This window comes from Tachyglossus aculeatus, unplaced genomic scaffold (genome assembly GCF_015852505.1).
Source record: "Tachyglossus aculeatus isolate mTacAcu1 unplaced genomic scaffold, mTacAcu1.pri scaffold_89_arrow_ctg1, whole genome shotgun sequence".
Taxonomy (NCBI): Eukaryota; Metazoa; Chordata; class Mammalia; order Monotremata; family Tachyglossidae; genus Tachyglossus; species Tachyglossus aculeatus.
Window position 1 is genome coordinate 1,367,516 of NW_024045097.1, and position 22,058 is coordinate 1,389,573.

Here is a 22,058-nt window from a genome sequence, read left to right on the forward strand (position 1 = left end):
AAATAGGATTTAATGAATGAAAAAACCCCTTTTATAAATAGACAATACCTAGAACTAGAAGAAAAAAAGTATCAGTATGGCAAACATACTCCCCTACCATCTTACTGAAGGATTTCTCGGTGGTTCTCTGGTCAGTTTGCCAGTTTCTTTCTTGGGAAACATTAAAGGTTTTCAGGGCTACATAGAAAGCACTGCTGGATTGTTCACTTGCTTAAAAAAATGAAGTACTTACATAGAAGCAACTTCTTAGCAACTGGAGTTCCCAAGTATGTAGTAGCTTCCAGTTTTCATGAGAGAGATAGGTAAAAATTCTCTCTGATCTTTTTCTTCATCCAGTTAGGTCTGAGCATAGAAAACACTCAATGAGACTAAGCCAGTAGCTCCCATCCTTGATTCAGCTAATGCTCAGAGCAGAATCTGTGTTGGGACAATTTTTGCCAAACAGACTCCTTATATTTAAAGGCACTTAAAGGTCCAGATAATAATTTCCTGGGAAGACTCCAGGGACAGAGTCTGGAAACTTGCCCAATTTGTAATGATATGTGTTAAGCTCTTACTATGTGACAGGCACTGTACTAAGCATTGGAAAGATGGAAGCTAATCAGGTTGGTCACAGTTCTTGTCCCGCATGGGGCTCACAGCATTAATTCCCATTTAGGGAAAGAGGTGACCAAGGTACAGAAAAAATAAGTGACTTGCCCAAAGTTACATAGCTGATAAGTGGTGGAGCTGGCATTAGAACCCACTTCCAGGCCAGTTCAATATCCAGTAGTATCATAAAGTATCAGAACCAAAAAATCCCCAATAATAATAATAATAATTGTTGTATTTGTATGAGTAATAATAATAATAACAATGGTATTTGTTAAGTGCTTACTATGTGCAAAGCACTGTTCTAAGCACTGGGGAGGTTACAAGGTGAGCAGGTTGTCCCACGGGGGGGGGGGGTGTCACAGTTTTAATCCCCATTTTACAGATGAGGTAACTGAGGCACAGAAAAGTTAAGTGACTTGCCCAAAGTCACACAGTTGACAGTTGGCAGAGCCGGGATTTGAACCCATGACCTCTGACTCCAAAGCCCCTGCTCTTTCCACTGAGCCACGCTGCTTCTCTATCAGAACTAAACAAAATAACAATAATAATAATTATTGTTGCATTTGCTAAGTATTTAGTCGATGCCAGTGCTTTTTGGAGGTTGGACCTAACTTGGTTGAATGTGCTGTCCATCCAGAAACTTTGTCTCATGCTCTTAATTTCCATTTTAGTTCACTGTTTGACCTCGGCCACCATTCCATCTCAGTCTTCTGTTTTTGAGCTCTGAGTGAGGCCAACTTATTATAAGGAGATATATTCTTCCCTTACCATCGGTCTTATTGGAAATAGACATTGGGAACCACACAGTTGAAATCAGGCAAGTTCTGGGCAGGGAGCATTTGTGGAGTTGAAGAGTTAATTTCTTCAAAGATAGCAAAGATAATCTTGGATTCTATTCTCTCCCAGTTCTTGAAATACTATATTTTCTTTCGGTAAACCTATCTAGATGATCCAGAGTACCAAGGGAAATATACATCCAACCTTCATTCCTCCCAAATCTTCTCCTCCACCTAACTTCCCATCACAACTGACAGCACAGCTACCCTCCCCATCTCTAGTGCCTACAATTGTCCTTGATTCGTCTCTTACTCCCCATAGTCAGTTTATAGCCAAATCCTCCCTAAGAGAATCCTTCCTCCATATATCCTGGTTCCATGAGGAAGGCAGGAAGAAAGTTGTGAGTAATGGGGTGGATGCAGGAGAGGTGAGAGCAAGGCACAATGAGAATCAAACAATCATATTTATTGGCTGCTTATCTTGTACTGGGCACCTTACTAAACAAAGAGTATAATATAAGAGAGTTGGTAGCATTGTTCCCTGCCCACAGGGAACTTAGATTCTAGCGGGGACAGACATTAGTATACATAAAAAATTATGGATATATACACCAGTGTTGGAAGGCTGAGGGTGAGGTAAGTAAAAGTTGCAAATCCATGTGCAAGGGTGATGTAGAAATGAGAAGGAGTAGGGAAAATGAGGGTTTAGTCAAGGAAGGCCTCTTGCATGAGAGTGAATTTAATAAGACTTGAAGATGAGGAAAGTGGTGGTCTGTCATATATAGAGGAGGAGGAAGGTCCAGGCCAGAGGCAGGATGTGGGAGAGGGGTCAGTAGTGAGATAGATGAGATCAAAGTACAGTAAATAGGTTGGTGTGAGAGGATCAAAGTGAGTGTGCTGAGCTCTAGTAGGAAATCAGGGAGGCAAGATAGAAGGGGACAAAGTGGTTGAGTGCTCTAAAGCCAATGGTAAGGAGAGTCTTTTTGATGCAGAGGTGAATGGGCAACCACTAGAGGTTCTTGAGGAGTGTTGAAACATGGACTGAATTGTTTGGTGGAAAAATTATCCAGGTAATGGAGTAAAGTATGGACTAGAGTGGAGGGAGGCAGGAGGAAGGGTCAGCATGGAGCCTGATGCATTAATAAAGGAAGGATAGGATAAATGCTTATATCAAGATATTAGCAATTTGGATGGAGAGGAAAGGGCAGAATTTAACACTTTTGGAAGGTAGAGCCTACAGGATTGGGTGACAGATTTAATATGTGAGTTGAATAAGAGAGGTGAGTTGAGGAGGAGAAATTTACAGCTTTGTGAGATGGAGAAGCAGCATGGCCTAGAATATAAAGCACAGGGCTGGGAATCAGAAGGATCTGGGTTCTATTCCTGGATATGCCAGTTGGTTGCTGTGTGACCTTGGACAAGTCACTTAAATTCTCTATGTCTCAGTTACCTCATCTGTAAAATAAGGATTAAGACAGTGAGTGTTGTGTGAGACATTAACCACACTGCTTAATACAGTGCCTGGCACAGAGTAAGTGCTTAATAGATACCACTAAAAAGAGGGAGGATGGTGGTGCTGCCTACAGTGATGGGAAAGTCACAGGGAGGAAATGGTTTGGGTGGGAAAATAAGGAATTCTGTTGGATGGACACCCAAGTACAGATGTCCTGAAGGCAGGAGGAAATACAAGACTACAGGGAAGGAGAAAGATCAGGGCTGGAGATGAGCTTGGGAGGGGCAGAGGGAGGGAACTGGGTGGTTGTGACAAGACCAGACATGTAAGGTTCTGGAGATCCTTGAAAACAATGGGAAGCAGTGGAAAGAGCATGGGTCTGGGATTCAGGGGGCCTGGGTTCTAATCCTGATTCCCCAACTACTTGCCTGCCGTGTGACCTTGGGCAAGTCACTTAACTTCTCTGGGCCTCAGTCTCCTCAACTGTAAAATGGGGATGAAATGCTCATTGCCCCTCCTATTTAGATTATGGGCCCCATGTACATGTCAGGGAACGTGTCTATCAAAGCTGCACTGCACTCTCCCCAGTCCTTAGAATAGTGCTTGACACATAGTAAGTACTTTAAAATTACCAAAAAAGGAAGTTTTACTTATTAAGCCTAATGCCTGGGCATCATACAAAGATGGCCAACTAGAAACTTCACCCTGAGAGACGATAATTGCAGAAATAATAATGATGCCATTTGTTAAGCACTTACTATGTGCCAAGCACTGTTCTAAGCGCTGGGTGGGATACAAGGTAATCAGGTTGTCCCATATGGGGCTCACAGTCTTAATCCCCATTTTACAGATGAGGTAACTGAGGCACAGAGAAGTTAAGTGACTTCCCCAAAGTCACACAGCTGAAAGTGGCAGAGCAGGGATTAGAACCCATGACTTCTGACTCCCATGCCCATGCTCTTTCCACTGAGCCATGCTGCTTCTCTGGACCAGTTGGTCAGTAGAAGTATCTCCTGAATTTACTGATATGGATCATAATAACAACAAAAATAATAATTGAATTTCACGATTTGCACACCTTTAGAGCAGAATCTAAAATTTATTCATTCATTCAATCATATTTATTGAGCACTTACTGCGTGCAGAGCACTATACTAAGCACTTAGGATAGTATAATACAATGAATAGACACATTCCTTGCCCACAACGAGCTTACAGTCTGGGGAGGTGGGGGGACAGACATGAAAATAAATAAATAACTTACAGACATGCAGCATGGCTTCTGTGGAGAGAGCACGGGTATGGGAGTCAGAGGTCAGGGGTTCTAATGCCGGCTCCACCACTTGTCTGCTGTGTGACCTTGGGCAAATCACTTAACTTCTCTGAGCCTCAGTGACCTCATCTGTAAAATGGGGATGAAGACTATGAGCCCCACGTGGGACAACCTGATCACCTTGTATCCCCCCACCCCAGAGCTTAGAACAGTGCTTTACACATAGTAAGTGCTTAGCAAATGCCACCATTATTATTATTACATAAGTGCTGTGGGGCTTGGAGGAGGGAAGAACAAAGAGAGCAAGTCAGGGTGAGGCCGAAGGGTGTGGGAAAAGAGGAAAGGGAGTGGGGTGGTTAGTCTGGGAAGGCCTCTTCGAGGAATTGGGCCTTCAATGAGGCTTTAAAGAGAGGGAGAGTAATTGTCTGTCAGAGTTGAGGAGGGAGGGAGACAAAGGTAAATGAGACGTTACTGGTTTTGTTTTTACCCCAAGAATGCTTTCTTGTACCATACTTTCCATATGGCAGTCTTCATTTCCAGATTTCTCAGGGTATAAATGAATGGATTTAGCACGGGAGAGACCACACCATAAAGCACAGCAAACAGTTGATTCTCATTGATTGTGATAGGAAGAGGAGTGTAAGTAGCATACAAGGAACAAAAAGATATAACCACAAAAGCAATGTGGGAGCTGCATGTGGAAAGAGCTCTGTTAACGACCTGAATCTGAATATGTTCTTAGGTTATGCAGTATGACAGCATAAGAAATTATCAAGACAATGAAAGTTATTAAAGAAACCATCCCTGTATTGGCAACCACTAAAATGTTGATGGTATGGGTGTCAGTACAGGCCAGTTTCAGAAGGGGTTTGACATCACAGAAAAAGTGATCTAGCTGATTGAGTCCACAGAAGGATTATTTAGCTACCATGAGAGTCTGGGCCAATGAATGCAGAAGGGATAACCCACAGGCAGCCAGGATTAATTGGTGGCATGTCAGCTTCTTCATGATTGTCACGTAGCATAGGCGTTTGCAGATTGTAATGGTCGTAAGCCAGTCGCATGAGAATGAAGATCTCATCCCCGCCAAAGAAATGCACAGCAAAGAGCTGAGCCATACAGTTCGAAAAATAAATTGTTTTGCTTCCAACAAGTAGGTTTCCGATCATCTAGAGAACGATGGTGGAGGTATAGCAGAGATCCACGGCAGACAGCAGACTGAGAAAGAAATACATAGGCTGGTCGATCAGATGGCTACATCTGATGGTGATGAAAATGAAACGAAAATGAAACAATTTCCTAACTATACTATAAGGTAACATGCTAAGAACAGGACAGAGCACAGTGTTTGTACCTCCAGGTTCGGGGAAAATCCCATGAGAACAAGTTCATTGACATTGTTGTCCATATGTTCAGTGAAATCAGTGAGGGTGCAGGAAAGTTTTAAATGATCTGAAAGAATTCCAAGTATAGAATATTAAGCAATTATTTTCAATGTCCGGTTCATGTAAATGATTCCTTACCATAGAGGACCATGGTTCTACTCCCAACTCTATCATATACCCTCAGTGTGACCTTGAGCAAGTCACTTCACTTCTCTGGGCCTCAGTTCCCTCATCTACAAAATGGGGATTCAATACCTGTTCTCCCTTCTGTTTAGACTATGAACCCCATGTGGATCCTGATTATCTTGCACTTACCCCAGTGCTTAGCACAGTGCTTAGCAAATAGTAAGTGCATAGGTACCATAATTATCATCATTAATTATTAATAGATAATGTTAGAATATTTTCATTCCAATTCAGACCTTCGATTCAACTTGATTGCTGCACCATTTCTGCAAAGAGCAAAAGCGAGAATGAAACAAAGATATTTCAACTGCTAGTTGTTGCTGGAGGAATCATTCCAGATACAAGAAGAGGTTTGTCATACCATTCCCTTTCAGAAATGTTTACTGGATGAATGGGCCTGCAGAGTGAGGGAATAAGATGACCCACAACTTCTGCAATCCATGGAAGGTAGACCGGGGCATCTGTAGAAGTCAAGGGGGAAGGCCTGACTTCCTGCCGACTGCCATCTTGGCTGCCCCCTCCCAGTCCTCTCCCCAACACGTTCAACCCCTGGTAGCTGCGATCCTCATCTTCACTTTGGTCACTACCTAATGATGCTGTAACATAGACAGTTGGTTCCAAGCAGCTTATCTCACCAAATGGCCTAGGTCGGCAGCTGCGGTCTGGAGTATCCCAATGGAATCTTCAGCCTTGAGTGGCTTTCCGCTGGCCAAGGAATTTGGCAACGAGAATCAGTGTGGCTTAGTGGATCGAGCACGGGCCTTGAAATCTGGAAGAAGACTTCCAGATGGAGATGTCCTGAAGGCAGGAGGAGATGCAAGCCTTGAGAGAGGGGGAGAAAGCAGGGGCAGAGATGTAGATCTGGGTGTCAACAGCGTAGAGATGATAGTTGAAGCCGTGGGAGTGAATGAGGTCACCAAGGGAGTGAGTATAGATCGAGAACAGAAGGGGACCGAGAACTGAACCTTGGGGAACCCCCACAGTAAGGGGATGGGAGGGGGAGGAGGAGCCTGCAAAAGAGACTGAGAATGAACGACTGGAGAGATAAAAGGAGAACCAGGAGAGGACGGAGTCTGTGAAGTCAAGGTTAGATAGCGTGTTGAGGAGAAGGGGGTGGTCCACAGTGTCGAAGGCAGCTGAGAGGTCGAGGAGGATTAGGATAGAGTATGAGCCGTTGGATTTGGCAAGCAGGAGGTCACTGGGGACCTTTGAGAGGGCAATTTCCGTGGAATGTAGGGGACGGAAGCCAGACTGGAGGGGGTCGAGGAGATAGTTTGTGTTAAGGAATTCGAGGCAGTGCATGTAGAGAACTCGTTCAAGGAGTTTGGAAAGGAATGGTAGGAGGGATATGGGGCGATAACTAGAAGGTGAGGTAGGGTCAAGAGAGGGTTTTTTTTAGGATGGGAGAGACATGGCATGTTTGAAGGCAGAGGGGAAGGAACCAGTGGAGAGTGAGTGGTTGAAGATGGAAGCTAAGGAGGGGAGAAGGGATGGAGTGAGAGATTTCATGAGATGAGAGGGAATGGGGTCAGAAGCACAGGTGGCCGGAGTAGCACTTGAGAGGAGGGAGGAGAGCTCCTCTGAGGATACTGCTGGGAAGGATGGGAGAGTAGCAGAGAGTGTTGAGAGCCGGGGGGGTTGGAGAAGGGGGAGAAGTGACTTTGGGGAGGTCGGACCTGATGGATTTAATTTTGTTAATGAAGTAGGAGGCCAGATCGTTGAGGGTGAGGGAAGGAGGAGGGGGAGGAACCGGGGTCTGAGAAGGGAGTTTAATGTACGGAAGACCAGTTTCCAAGGGGCCTCGTAACTGTTCAGCTATGAACTCTAGTGAATGAGTCTAATGAACTTGATATCAGTTTCATCATCTGATGAAGAAAGCTTTCATGTTTTACTTTTCAGTTGCTTCCTTTCTAATTCAGGTAACCAAATCTCAGCTACTTACATAATAAAAAATCCTGAAGAGCCAACTGAAAGGCCAGCATGATGAGTATTCCTCCTCAACTCCTCCAACTCACCCTTCCACTGTCTCTCACTCGTTTTCTTAATGGTATGAGTTAAGTGCTCACTATGTGCCAGACACTGTACAAAACACTGGGGTAGATACAATATCATCAGGTAGGACACTGTCCATATCCCGCATGGGGCTCACAGTCTTAATTTCCACTTTATAGTTGAGGTAACTGAGGCATAGACAAATGAAATGACTTGCCTAAGGTCAATAAGCAGACAAGTGGAGGAGTCAGGATTTAAACCCAGGCCTGTGCTCTTTCCACTAAGCAACACTGCTTCTCTTCGTTCTTCTCCCTTCTAGCTCCATTTATATTTACTCTACCTATATTGTTGCTGCTTTCTACTAATCATTTCCTTCCTTCTTGCCTCACCTCAGCCTCCTCTCAAGTCCTCTTGATCTAGTGCACCCCAAACTCTTTGCAGAGGTGTGTGTTTGTCCTAAGAGAGCCAAACATCTCATTCACTGAAATAAAATCAGGTGCTCAGTGGTCTAGTTAACTTGAGAGATCAGACGGGTTTGGATTGTGAAAGCCCTGAGGAACAGGGTCAAGGTCTAATTCCCATTTGTGGATTTTCTCCCAGATGTTCATACAGTGGTCCACACAGAGTGAGTGCTTAACAAATGCTGTTACTGCTACTGTAAACCATTCCTTTGATTTCAAATGTTAGGGAGAGTCAGTGTCTTGTTGCAAATGTATCTGTTCGGGTCTTAGTCCCTTGATAATGTTGTGTTGTTGATGACCATGACAAGATTCCAACACAGAACATCCCATAAAGGCAGACAACTTGCTTTTTCATTGATTAATCTCTATATACAAGTCCCCATTATTACCTAATACCATCCGCATGTGGATGGTTAATGAGTGATGCTTGAATCTTTTTTGGCCGTTTGTGGACTGCCATAGGCTTAGAATGTAATGGGTTTGGACTTTAAAACTAAAAAAGACCATCATTTTAGCCTTAACATAAACATTAGCTATAATCTAAACCTAGACTAATCATGCAGTGTATAGAAGATGGAGAGAGAGGGGAGAGGAAAATCAGAAGGGAAAGAGAAAGAGAGAGGGAAGAAGGGAGAGATGGAAAAAGAGAAAATGTATTGGGTCAAAGGCAGCACTCTCACCTATTATATTGCTACACTGTACTTTCACAAGCTTTAAGTACAATGCTCTGCACATAATAAAGGGCTCAAAAAATAAGAGTAATTGGTTCCTGGGGTCAGAAAATATATAAATACATATATTTGTGGTAGGGAAATAGTAAAGAATAAATTATCTGCTTCTAATTCTGCTTTATCAGCCTAAGAGATTAATGCAGTCCCGTTTTATTAGTAATGGGGATTTGGATAATAACAATAATAATAATGATAATAGTATTAATTCAGTGCTTAGTCCAAGCACATGTCCAAGACTGAACTCCTTGTCTTCCCTCCCAACCCTGCCCTCTCCCTGACTTTCACATCACTGTTGATGGCACTACCATCCTTCCCGTCTCACAAGCCCGCAACCTTGGTGTCGTCCTCGACTCTGCTCTCTCATTCACCCCTCACATCCAAGCCATCACCAAAACCTGCCAGTCTCAGCTGCGCAACATTGCCAACATCCGCCCTTTCCTCTCCATCCAAAACGCTACCCTGCTCGTTCAAGCTCTCATCCTATCCCGTCTGGACTACTGCATCAGCCTCCTCTCTGATCCCCCATCCTCGTGTCTTTCCCCACTTCAATCCATACTTCATGCCACTGCCCGGATTGTCTTTGTCCAGAAACGCTCTGGGCATGTCACTCCCCGCCTCAAAAATCTCCAGTGGCTACCAAGCAATCTGCGCATCAGGAGGAAACTCCTCACCCTGGGCTTCAAGGCTCTCCATCACCTCGCCCCCTCCTACCTCACCTCCCTTCTCTCCTTCTACAGCCCAGCCCACACCCTCTGCTCCTCTGCCACTAATCTCCTCACCATGCCTCGTTCTCGCCTGTTCCGCCGTCGACCCCCGGACCACGTCATCCCCCTGGCCTGGAATGCCCTCCCTCCCAACATCTGCCAAGCTAGCTCTCTTTTTCCCTTCAAGGCCCTACTGAGAGCTCACCTCCTCCAGGAGGCCTTCCCAGACTGAGCCCCCTCCTTCCTCTCCCCCTCATCCTCCTCATTCCCCTCTCCATTCCCCTCGTCTTACCTCCTTCCCTTCCCCACAGCACCTGTATATATGTATATATGTTTGTACATATTTATTACTCTATTTATTTATTTTACTTGTACATATATATTCTATTTATTTTATTTTGTTAATATGTTTGGTTTTGTTCTCTGTCTCCCCCTTCTAGACTGTGAGCCCACTGTTGGGTAGGGACTGTCTCTATATGTTGCCAACTTGTATTTCCCAAGCGCTTAGTACAGTGCTCTGCACACAGTAAGTGCTCAACAAATATGATTGATTGATTGATAGATTGATTAGTAGGTGTCCAATACTCTGCTAAGTGCAGGGGTAGTGACAAGATAATCAGATGGACATAGTCTCTGTTCTAGGCAGGGATCACAATGTAAAGTGTTTGGAAATAGGTTCCTGATTCCCCTTTTCAGATGAGGAAACTGAGGCAAAGAGCAGTTTAAGCTACTTGTGGAAAGTCACACAGTTTATTGCTGAAGGTGGGATTTGAACCTGCGTCTCCTAAGTCTGAGTCCCATCTTTCTTTCCATTTAGCTACACAATTAGATTAATGGGTTCCAGTCTTGATATCTTCCAGGTAATGCCTACTTACTTTCATCCAGTAAGGGGAAGGGGAGGGGGGGAATCACCCAGTTTATTAATATTAAAAGCAAAATAGAGACAGAAAGCAAGCAAGGGTCCTTTAATGATTTCCTTCGACTAGTTGTCATATGAATTCATGTTGGGATTTGCAGGCTTTAGCATATTAACAATAATAATTAATTATGATATTTGTTAAGCACTTACCCTGAGCCAGGAACTGTACTAAGCTCTGGATACTAGTCTCTTAACTTTATGGACCCAGTGTCAGAAGTGTGAGGGAGCAATTATGGTAAATGCAGGCAGGACAGACACAAAATATACAGAGCAAATTCATTTCTCATCTGAACATTCTCATGGGGGTGGTTCCTTATTGCCCCTCTGACTTCTATATCTTAATCTTTAAACTCCATGGGTATGCACATTACTGTTTCTAGACTTTTGATAGTTACATTTCCAAGTATTTATTATCCATTCTAGTAGGTTTTACCTTTTTTCCCATTATCAGCAGCCATCTCCCCATTCTGAGTTTCTTTCTCTTTCAAGTCCTAAATCCTTATATCACAGTTGCAAGTTCAGAAGAAGGTACACCTAGAACACTGTCCACTTTCCTTAAATGAAAAATGTGATCTCAAATAGATCCCTTCCACTGAGCAATTCCAGGCCGCCCTAACACCTTTAAACTACCTCAGCCTGGTGAATTATTCCCTTAGCAAAATTATATACCAATAGACGAGCAAAGTGAAGATGACTTTTTTTAATGTTACTTAAGTTTCCACTCTGTGCCAGGCACAGTACTAAGTGCTGGAGTAGATACAAGATAATCAGGTTGGGCACAGTCTATATCCCACATGGGGCTCACTGTCTCAATTCTCATGTTACAGGTGAGGTAACTGAGGTACAGAGAAGATAAGTGACTTGCCCAAGGTGACACAGCAGCCAAGCAGCAGAAACAGGATTAGAACCCAAATCCTCTGACTACAATGCTCGTGCTCTTTAGACTAGGCCACACTGCTTCCCATTTAAAATCCTAAATGCTGCCTCCCCTGTGTCTGAAAAGAGTTTTCAAACCCCCCTCTGTGCCTCACCTACCAGCGAGGAGGGACTGAGACAATGTTATGAGTAGAACCCACTGAAAACCCTGCTTTGCAAATAAAGTTGTTATAGAGACTGTAACTGCTAAAGCCCACATCTGCCATCACTGCACAGCACATATCAAAGATGTAATTTCCACTCCATGAAACTTATAATTAATCTCAACATCAACTGAAGACCATAATTGGCTTTCCATCCCACTGAGCAGGAGTTATTCCTTTTTCTGAAAATATTTTATTAGAATTGGCATAAGGTGGCTGAATTAAATATAGACATTGAGGTGGAGGAAGGGATATTTTCAGTCTGATAAACAGTTACAATTCACATTTCCCCTGAGCCTAGGAGAACAGTCATGTCAATTGTACAGAAAAGAGCTGGATAGATATTATAACTCAAACACAGGAGGAGAACGAGACACAGACATCCTATTCAGCTGTCCTTTTCACAGACATCCTTTTCAGTTTTACTTCAAAACGCAGCTTCCAACACAACACCTGTCTTATAGCTGTTTTCATTTCTCTGTTCCTCAGCATGTAGATGAGGGGATTGAACATGGGGGCAATGATCATCATCATCATCATCATCAATCGTATTTATTGAGCGCTTACTATGTGCAGAGCACTGTACTAAGCGCTTGGGAAGTACAAATTGGCAACATATAGAGACAGTCCCTATCCAACAGTGGGCTCACAGTCTAGAAGGGGGAGACAGAGAACAAAACCAAACATACTAACAAAATAAAATAAATAGAATAGATATGTACAAGTAAAATAAATAAATAAATAGAGTAATAAATATGTACAAACATATATACATATATACAGGTGCTGTGGGGAAGGGAAGGAGGTAAGATGGGGGGATGGAGAGGGGGGCGAGGGGGAGAGGAAGGAAGGGGCTCAGTCTGGGAAGGCCTCTTGGAGGAGGTGAGCTCTCAGCAGGGCCTTGAAGGGAGGAAGAGAGCTAGCTTGGCGGATGGGCAGAGAGAGGGCATTCCAGGCCCGGGGGATGACGTGGGCCAGGGGTCGATGCCGGGACAGGTGAGAACGGGGTACGGTGAGGAGATTAGCGGTGGAGGAGCGGAGGGTGTGGGCTGGGCTGTAGAAGGAGAGAAGGGAGGTGAGGTAGGAGGGGGTGAGGTGATGGACAGCCTTGAAGCCCAGGGTGAGGAGTTTCTGCCTGATGCACAGATTGATTGGTAGCCACTGGAGATGTTTGAGGAGGGGAGTAATATGCCCAGAGCGTTTCTGGACAAAGATAATCCGGGCAGCAGCATGAAGTATGGATTGAAGTGGAGAGAGACACGAGGATGGGAGATCAGAGGGAAGGCTGATGCAGTAGTCCAGACGGGATAGGGTGAGAGCTTGAATGAGCAGGGTAGCGGTATGGATGGAGAGGGAAGGGCAGATCTTGGCAATGTTGCGCAGCTGAGACCGGCAGGTTTTGGTGACGGCTTGGATGTGAGGGGTGAATGAGAGAGCGGAGTCGAGGATGACACCAAGGTTGCGGGCTTGTGAGACGGGAAGGATGGTAGTGCCGTCAACAGAGATGGGAAAGTCAGGGAGAGGGCAAGGTTTGGGAGGGAAGACAAGGAGTTCAGTCTTGGACATGTTGAGTTTTAGGTGGAGGGCAGACATCCAGATGGAGATGTCCTGAAGGCAGGAGGAGATGCGAGCCTGGAGACGGGGGAGAGAGCAGGGGCAGAGACGTAAATCTGGGTGTCATCAGCGTAGAGATGATAGTTGAAGCCGTGGGAGCGAATGAGGTCACCAAGGGAGTGCGTGTAGATTGAGAACAGAAGGGGACCAAGCACTGAACCTTGGGGAACCCCCACAGTAAGAGGATGGGAGGGGGAGGAGGAGCCTGCAAAAGAGACTGAGAAAGAACGACCGGAGAGATAGGAGGAGAACGAGGAGAGGATGGAGTCTGTGAAGCCAAGGTCAGATAGCGTGTTGAGGAGAAGGAGGTGGTCCACAGTGTAATGGATAGGGTAATGGATGGCTGTAATGAGGTGGAGAAAAGGATTTATTCATTTAGTACATTGTATTTATTGAGCGCTTACTGTGTGCAGAGCACTGTACTAAGTGCTTAGAAAGTACCATTCGGCAATAGATAGAGACAATCCCTACACAACAACGAGCTTACAGTGCAGAAGTGGGAGACAGACAACAAAAACAAACCATTCATTCATTCATTCATTCAATCGTATTTATTGAGCACTGGGTGCACAGCACTGTACTAAGCGCTTGGGAAGTACAAGTTGGCAACATATAGAGACGGTTCCTACCCAACAGTGGGCTCAAACCAAGTATACAGTCATCAATAGCATCAAAATAGACAAATAGAATTATAGATATATATATGTATATATACATCACTAATAAAATAGAGTAATAAATATGATCAAATATACACAAGTGCTGTGGGGCAGGAAAGCGGGTTGAGTAGAGGGAGGGAGTAGGTGTGATGGGGAGGGGAGGTGGAGCAGAGGAAAAGGGGCTAAGCCTGGGAAGGCCTCCTGAAAGAGGTGAGTTCTCAGTAGGGCTTTGAAGAGGGGAAGAGAGCTAGTTTGGCGGTTGTGAGGAATGAACTCACTCCAAGCCTTCCAGGCCGTATTCAATATAGGCACTGAGGTGGACGAAGGGATGTTTAGAGTCCGATAAACAGTAAGAATTATCGTTTCTCCTGAGCCTAGAAGAAAACCTGGGCTGATTGTACAGAGAAGAGGGTGGATAGAATAAGACATATGCAGAAGGGGAAGACAGGAGTCGTGGACATCCATTTCATTTTCCCTTCAAATACGACTTCCAACACCACACCTTTATCATGGCCATTTTCATCTCTCTGTTCCTCAGAGTATAGATGAGGGGGTTGAACATGGGGTCATGATGGTGTAAAACAGAGCAAACACCTTATCCTCGGGAAAGGTCTGGGCTGGCCGGAGGTAAATGAAGAGGAAGGGCAAGAAAAACAATGCCACCACGGTGATGTGGAAAGCACAGGTGGAGAGGGCTTTGTGCCGTCCTTCCAAAGAGCGGGTCCTCAGACTGGCTAAAATGGTGACGTAAGAAAAGATCAAGACTTTAAAAGTAACCACCACAATTGTCCCTGTATTGGCAAGGATTAAAAATCCAGTCACATCTGTATCTGAGCAAGCCAGTTCCCGGAGAGGGTAAATATCACAGAAATAGTGATCGATCTTATTAGGGACACAGAAGGGCAAAAAAATGACAAGAAGCCACTGGACGATGGAATGGAGAAATCCTCCTCCCCAGCACACTGCAATCACTGTGGCACAGCGCTACTTGTTCACGATAACCACATAGTTCAAGGGTTTGCAGATGGTAACATAGCGATCATAGGCCATCCCCACAAGGATGAAGATCTCAACCCCACCAGATATGTGCATGGTAAAGAACTGAATCATGCAGTCACAGAAGGAAATGCTTTTCATCTCAGCAAATCTCTGACCGGTTTGGGAGTCACCGTGGAAGTGTAGCAGAGGTCCATGAGGGACAAGAGGCAGAGGAAGAAGTACATGGGCTGCTTGATGAGGGAACTGCATCTGATGGTGATGAGGATGAGGAAATTCCCTAAAAGGATTGTAACATAACAGGAGAGGAACAGCCCAAAGCAGAATATCTGCAAATTTCGGTCACTGGACAGTCCTTAGAGAAGAAATTCTGTGACGTTGTTCCTCTTTTCCATTCTGGGAATGAGGAATATTTATCTGAAATGATTGCAAAATGAAACACTGTGTATAACATTTAGAAAATTGCAGTGGCCATTTCATTTTGCATATAATTATAATATGGCATAGAATAGTGTTTATATGAGAACACTACAAGAGAAATTTTGTATCTTTGCTGAATGCACGTCCCTTTAATTTCTAGTGAGATGATAATTGTTTTAAATTATTAAGTGCTTACGATGTGCCCGACACTGTGCTAAGTACCAGACTACTGGTTAATCATATAGGAAACATTTCTTCTCCCATATATGGCTCACAATCTAAGAAGTAGGGAGAGTGGGAATCCATCCCCATTTCATAGCTGAGAAAACTGTAGTACAACAAAAATAGCCTGGAAAGAACAGGGTCCGGGTAGTCATGAGATTTGGGTTCTAATTCCAGCTCTACCACCTCCCTATTTTGTGACCTTGTCCAAATTAACATCTTTGTAACTCAGCTTCCACATCTGTAAAATGGGGATTAAATCCTTCCTCCCTCCTACTTACACTGAGAGCCCCAGATGGTACAGGGACTTTTCCTGGAATTATTATCTTGTACCTACCCCAGCGTTTAGTGCAGTGCTTTGCATATAGTATGGCCTTAACAAATACCATAATACAAATAATAGTGATAATAATTATCCTGCATATATTCTTGTATATAACACAGAGTAAGTGCCTACCAAATACCATTATATATCAAGAAATCAATCTTATTTATTGAGTGCTTAATGTTTGCAGGGCACTGTACTAAGTTCTTTGGAGAGTACAATATTAGTGAATTAGTAGACACATCCGCTGCCTGACTATTATCAATAGTTATTAGCAGATTGAGTGCCTCAAGATCACCCACCTATGTCTGAGCTGAGAGGAAAAAAAAAGAAAGAAACCCAACTGCAAACAATATTTAAACAATCAGCAGGAATGCCTAGGTAATGGAGAGCCTTTCGTTAGTCCAGCAGTCCAGGGGCAGATCTGGGACTAAAGTTCATGTCTCCCACTAGCAGTGCCATGATCTTCCCACTGGGTCACGGTGACCAACAATAAATACATTCCTCTGGAGATCATATCTGTCACACAAGAAGGTTTCAGAATTCCAACAATCTGATTTCCAGTCTCTAATAAAGCCCATCATTCACGGGATTCCTTTAAGGACCACCTGATTAGAACCAAGAAATCAAATGACAGTGTTAGAGACATTTTTGAAACCATCTTTATCTTCCTAAATAGAAACGGATGGTTAGAAATGAGTCTTATCTGTCTCATGATAGTTCAGAAAAAAGCTTGTGATTTAAAAGAAGAACCAAATTTACAGTCCATGCTCAGCTTTCCAAAGAGAGCCAGTTAATATGAACCTAGGTCACAGCAATCTGGCTTCCATTTTATACTAATATGACTCGAGACCTGCACAGGAAAGTCCATGAACCAGAGGATGAGAACTAAGAGATGAAGAGAGAATGTTCATGTTATAATTCTTTTTTTAAAAAAGCTTACCTGTTTGTTAATCTTAACACAATGATGCATTTCTGTGTGTTTGGATCTTCATTTTCAGTCATGTGAACCAAAAAGCTTTCCAGAGCTGCATCAGGACAGAACTCAGATCTCAGTGGAAGTCCAACCTTCACAATGGATGGAGGCAGTTTCGTGTACCTTGCACACGGTAAGTGCTCAATTCATTCATTCAATCAGTCATATTTATTGAAAGCTTGCTGTATACAAAGGAGTATACTAAGCGCTTGGGGGAGTACAATATAACAATGGAGAGACACAGTCCCTGCCATTCCACTGACTGCATGAATGAGGGTGGGAAAGGATGCCTCCGAGCAGAGTCCCACTCAGAGTCTGCACCACTCTGTTGGGCTCTCCTCAGGAGTTTCTGAATCACGAGTCATCTCCCGTTTCCCAAGAGTCAAATTTATTTCCTTGGGGCTGTCTGAGTTATGTAACCTCACCCACCCAACCTCACCCACCTATGTCTGAGCTGAGAGGAAAAAAAAAAAGGAAAGAAACCCAACTGCAAACAATATTTAAACAATCAGCAGGAATACCTAGGTAATGGAGAGCCTTTTGTAAGTTACATTCATAGGCACTTCAGCTGCTTCATGTAATTTATATACCAGTGCAATTCACATACCTTACACAATTCCCATACCTAAAGTGCCCACATCACCTAAAGAAATTTCCATAACTTGAGAGTCTCCCATCCACTGCCCTACTCCTCCAGCTCCCTCTGCTACTAGATCCAGGATGGACTAGGGTGAGGAGGAGGCTGTGGTCACTCCCCAGGCCCAAGTCCACTGCCCCTTTTTCCCCACTCTGGGGACCCCAGTGACCCTCATCACCTCTGGGTTTAGACTCAATGAGGGGCACAAATTACAGCCAGACAGCACCATCCACATGACTATGGATCAGTCCCTTCAGTCCATAACAATGTGTGGTATTTGCTAAGTGCTTATTATGTGTCAGGCACTATACTAAGCACTGGGGTACATACAAGGTAATTGGGTTGGACACAGTCCCTGTCCCACATGGTGCTCATAGTCCTAATCATCTTTTTACAGAAGAGATAACTGAGGCACAGTTAAGTGGCATGCCCAGGTTATGCAGAAAACATGCAGCAGCTGGGATTAGAATCCAGGACCTTCTGACTTCCAGGCCCGTGCTCCATCCATTAGTCCATGATGTTTCTCTGTGTCTCCCTAATCCTCCAAAACCATTGTTCATCCATCTCCCCATCAAACAGAAAGTCCTACCCATCCGCTTTAAGACACCATCAGCTGCTTATTCCTACCTCACCTTGCCGATCTATTACACCCCAGTCCACAAACCTTGCTCCACTTGCACCAATGTACTTGAGTCAATACTGGTTAAAGCACTAAAATAGCCCAGCCCGACTGAATTCATTTTAATGTCCTTACACTTTACCTGTTCCTCTATATGATGTTTTCTTGAGTTCTTGTTTGTTTTTAATTCATTTCTATCCTTCTAGATTGTATGCTCTGCGAACAAGCAGCATATCTACCTGACTTGGTTGCACTGTACACTTCCAAGCACTTAATACAGTGCCTTGCACACGGTAAGTGCTCAATTCATTCATTCAGTCAGCCAGATTTATTGAGAGCTTGCTGTATGCAAAGGAGTATACTAAGCGCTTGGGGGAGTACAATACAACAATGAAGAGACACATTCCCTGCCATTCCATTGACTGCATGAATGAGGGTGGGCAAAGATGCCTCCAAACAGAGTCCCGCTCAGAGTCTGAACCACTCTGTCGGGCTTTCCTCAGATCTGACTGGTCCAGCCAGACCCGGTTCCCCTCAGCCCCTCCCCATTCAGCCCAGCCATGCCCGGTTCTCTTTAGCTCTCTTAGGACTGCACTCAGCTCCATCTCTTCAGGGTGCCACACTGCGCTCCTTAAGAAAGCTGGGTTAAAGTCTATATCCCAATTATCTCCTGTGATCTCAACCCAGTTTGAAATCTAGCCCAAATTCCAACATAGCCCTATCTCTTGCAGTGTGGTCTAGTGGGTAGAACATGGGCCCCACTCCAGTCCATACTTCATTCTGCTGCCCAGATCATTTTTCTATGAAAAACGTTCAGTTCATGTTTCCCAACTCCTCAAAGAACTCCAGGGGTTGCCCATCCACTTCTGCATCAAACAGAAACGTCTCACCATTTGCTTTAAAGCACTCCATCACTTTGCCCCCTCCTACCTCACCTCACTACCTCTCTTATTGCAACCCAGCCTGCACACTTCACTCCTCTAATGCTAACCTTCTCACTGTACCTCGACCTCATCTATCTCACCGCCTACCCCTCATGCAAGTCCTGCCTCCCCCTCTGCCCCTCTTCAAAGCCTTATTGAAGGCACGTGTCCTCCAAGAGGTCTTCCCTGACTAAGTCCCCCTTTCCTCTTCTCATACTCCCTCCTGCACCACCCTGAATTGCTCCCTTTGTTCATCTCTGTTCCCAAACCCACAGCACTTAGGTACATATCTGTTGTTTATATATTTGTATTAATGTCTGTGTCCATCTCCTTGATTATAAACTCAATGTGGGCAGGGAATATGTCTGTTTATTGTTATATTGTACTCTCCCAAACATTTAATGCAGTGCTCTGCCCACAGTAACTGCTCAGTAAGTACAATTGAATGAATGAATGAACTGGGAATCAGAAGGACCTAGGTTTTAATTCTGTCTCTGCCACTTGCGGCTTTGTGACATTTGTGAAGACACTCAAATTCTATGTGCCTCAGTTACCTCATCTGTAAAAGGGGCATTAAGCATATTAGCTCCATGTGGGACACAGACTGTGTCCAACCAGATTAGCTTGTACCTACCTCAGTACTTATGTACAGTGCCTAGCACATAGTAAACACTTAACAAATACCATTTTAATAAAAAAACCTCTGAACCTATCACCCCTCATCATGCTTCTGAAAATCAACTTGTAGGTAGTACACTTCTGATTGTTTACCTTCCAAGTGAAAATTGGCTTCACATTATAACAAAAAAACTGTAACAAAGATATCTGGATAGTCTCATGGGACAGTTCCTTAATGCTCCTTTGATTTCTGCATCATATTGTTCAAACTCCATGAATATTGTTTCTAGTGCTCTGAAAGCTACTTCTCTTCCATTCTAGAAGGTTCACCATTTTTCCCACTGATCAGCAGCCATCTCCTTATTTGTAGCTACTTTCTCTTTCAAGTCCTAAGTCCTCACATCTGCTTCAATTGCAGAAGAAAATACCACCTAGAACACTGCCCTCTTTACTTAAATGAAAGACATGATCTCAAATAAATCCTTTCATCAGCAATTCCAGGCTTCCCCAACTCCTTTAAACGATCTCAACTAGATGAATTATTCCCTTACCCTTCATCTCCCCCTACTCCCCCTCCCCATCCCCCATGCCTTACCTCCTTTCCCTCCCCACAGCACCTGTATATATGTATATATGTTTGTATACATCTATTACTCTATGCATTTATTTATTTTACTTGTACATATTTATTCTATTTATTTTATTTTGTTCATATGTTTTGTTTTGTTGTCTGTCTCCCCCTTCTAGACTGTGAGCCCACTGTTGGGTAGGGACCATCTCTATATGTTTCAAACTTCTACTTCCCAAGCGCTTAGTACAGTGCTCTGCACACAGTAAGCCCTCAATAAATACGATTGAATATATACATGAATAGACCGAGTGATGTGAAGATGAATTTTTTAAATGCAATTTAAATGCCTACTGTGTGTCAAGCACTGTACTAAGTGTTGGGGTGTACACAAGAAAATCATCTTGGACACAGTATAGATCCCATATGAGACTCAGATTCTCAATTCCCATTTGACAGGTGACGTAGCTAAGGCACAGAGAAAGAAGATAAGTGACTTGCCCAAGGTCACACAGCAGGTAAATGGCAGAGCAGAATCAGAACTCAAGTCCTCTGACTCCTATACTCCTTCTGTTTCCACTAAGCAAGACTATTTCCCATTTAAAATCCTAAATGCTATTCCCCCATGTTTCAAAAGAGTTTTCAAACCCCTCTCTGTGCCTCACCTACCGGTTAGGAGGAAGTGAGGCAGTCATATGAGTAGAACTCACTGAGAACCCTGCTTTGTACATAAGCATTTAATAGAAACTATATCTGCTAAAACCCACACCTGCCATCACTGCACAGCAAACATTAAAGATGTAACTGCCTCTCCCTAGAAGTTTACAATTAATTTTAACATCAACTGAAGGCCATAGTACAGTACTCTGCACACAACTTTCCATCTCACTGAGCAGGAATTGTTCCTTTTCCCGAAATTATCTTATTCTAAATGACATGGGATAATGGATGGCTGTATAGACATTAAGATGGAGGAAGGGACGTTTGTAGTCTGATAAACAGTTAGAATTCAGGTTTCCACTGGGCCTAGGGAAAAAACCAGGTCTATTGTATGGAGAAGAGCTGGGTATACGGAGCAGGGCAATAAGAGGTGAAGGAGAAGTGGATATTCATCTGCCTGATTTTCCCTCTAAACGTGGCTTCCAGCACCACACCGTTCTCATGGCCTTTTTCATCTCCCTGTTCCTCAGCATGTAGATGAGAGTGTTGAATGTGGGGGTGATGATGGTGTAAAAGAGAGCAAACACCTTATCCTCGGGAAAGGTCTGGGCCAGCCGGAAGTTAATGAAGATGCAGGTCAAAAAAAAAAAACAATGCCTACACAGTGATGTGGGGAGTGCAGCTGAAGAGAGCTTTGTGATGTCCTTCCAAAGAGCAGCCCTCAGAAAGAATAAAATAGTGATGTAAGAGAAGACCAAGACAATAAATGAGATCCATACAACAATCCCAGAATTGGCAATAATTAAGAACCCAATTAAGTGAGAAAACCCAATTAAGTGAGTATCTGTATAGGCCAGTTCCAGGAGAGGGTAAACATCACAGAAATAGTGATAGAGTTTACTGGGTCCACAGAAGGGCAAAGAGATTGCTAGGAGCAACTGTACCATGAAATGGAGAAATCCAACTCCCCAGCAGATTGCCACCATTCTGTTGCATCTCTGCTGGTTCATGACGATCATATAGCACAAGGGCTTGCAGATGGCAACATAGCAGTCATAGGCCAACCCCACAAGGATGAAAGCTTCAATACTGCCAAAGATATGCATGTCAAAGAGCTGCATCATGCAGTCACCGAAGAAGATGGTTTTCTTTTCAAACAGCAGATCTCATACCAGTTTGGGAGTCACCATGGAAGTGTAGCAGATATCCATGAGGGACAAATGAAAGAGGAAGAAGTACATGGGTTGCTTGAAGTACATGGGGCTGCC

The 22,058-nt window shown here is 43.9% G+C and overlaps 1 pseudogene; it reads right to left on the reverse strand.

Moving 5' to 3' along the window:
• Positions 1-5,970: 5,970 nt before the first annotated feature.
• On the reverse strand, positions 5,971-18,626 carry LOC119924263 (annotated as a pseudogene).
• Positions 18,627-22,058: the final 3,432 nt, after the last annotated feature.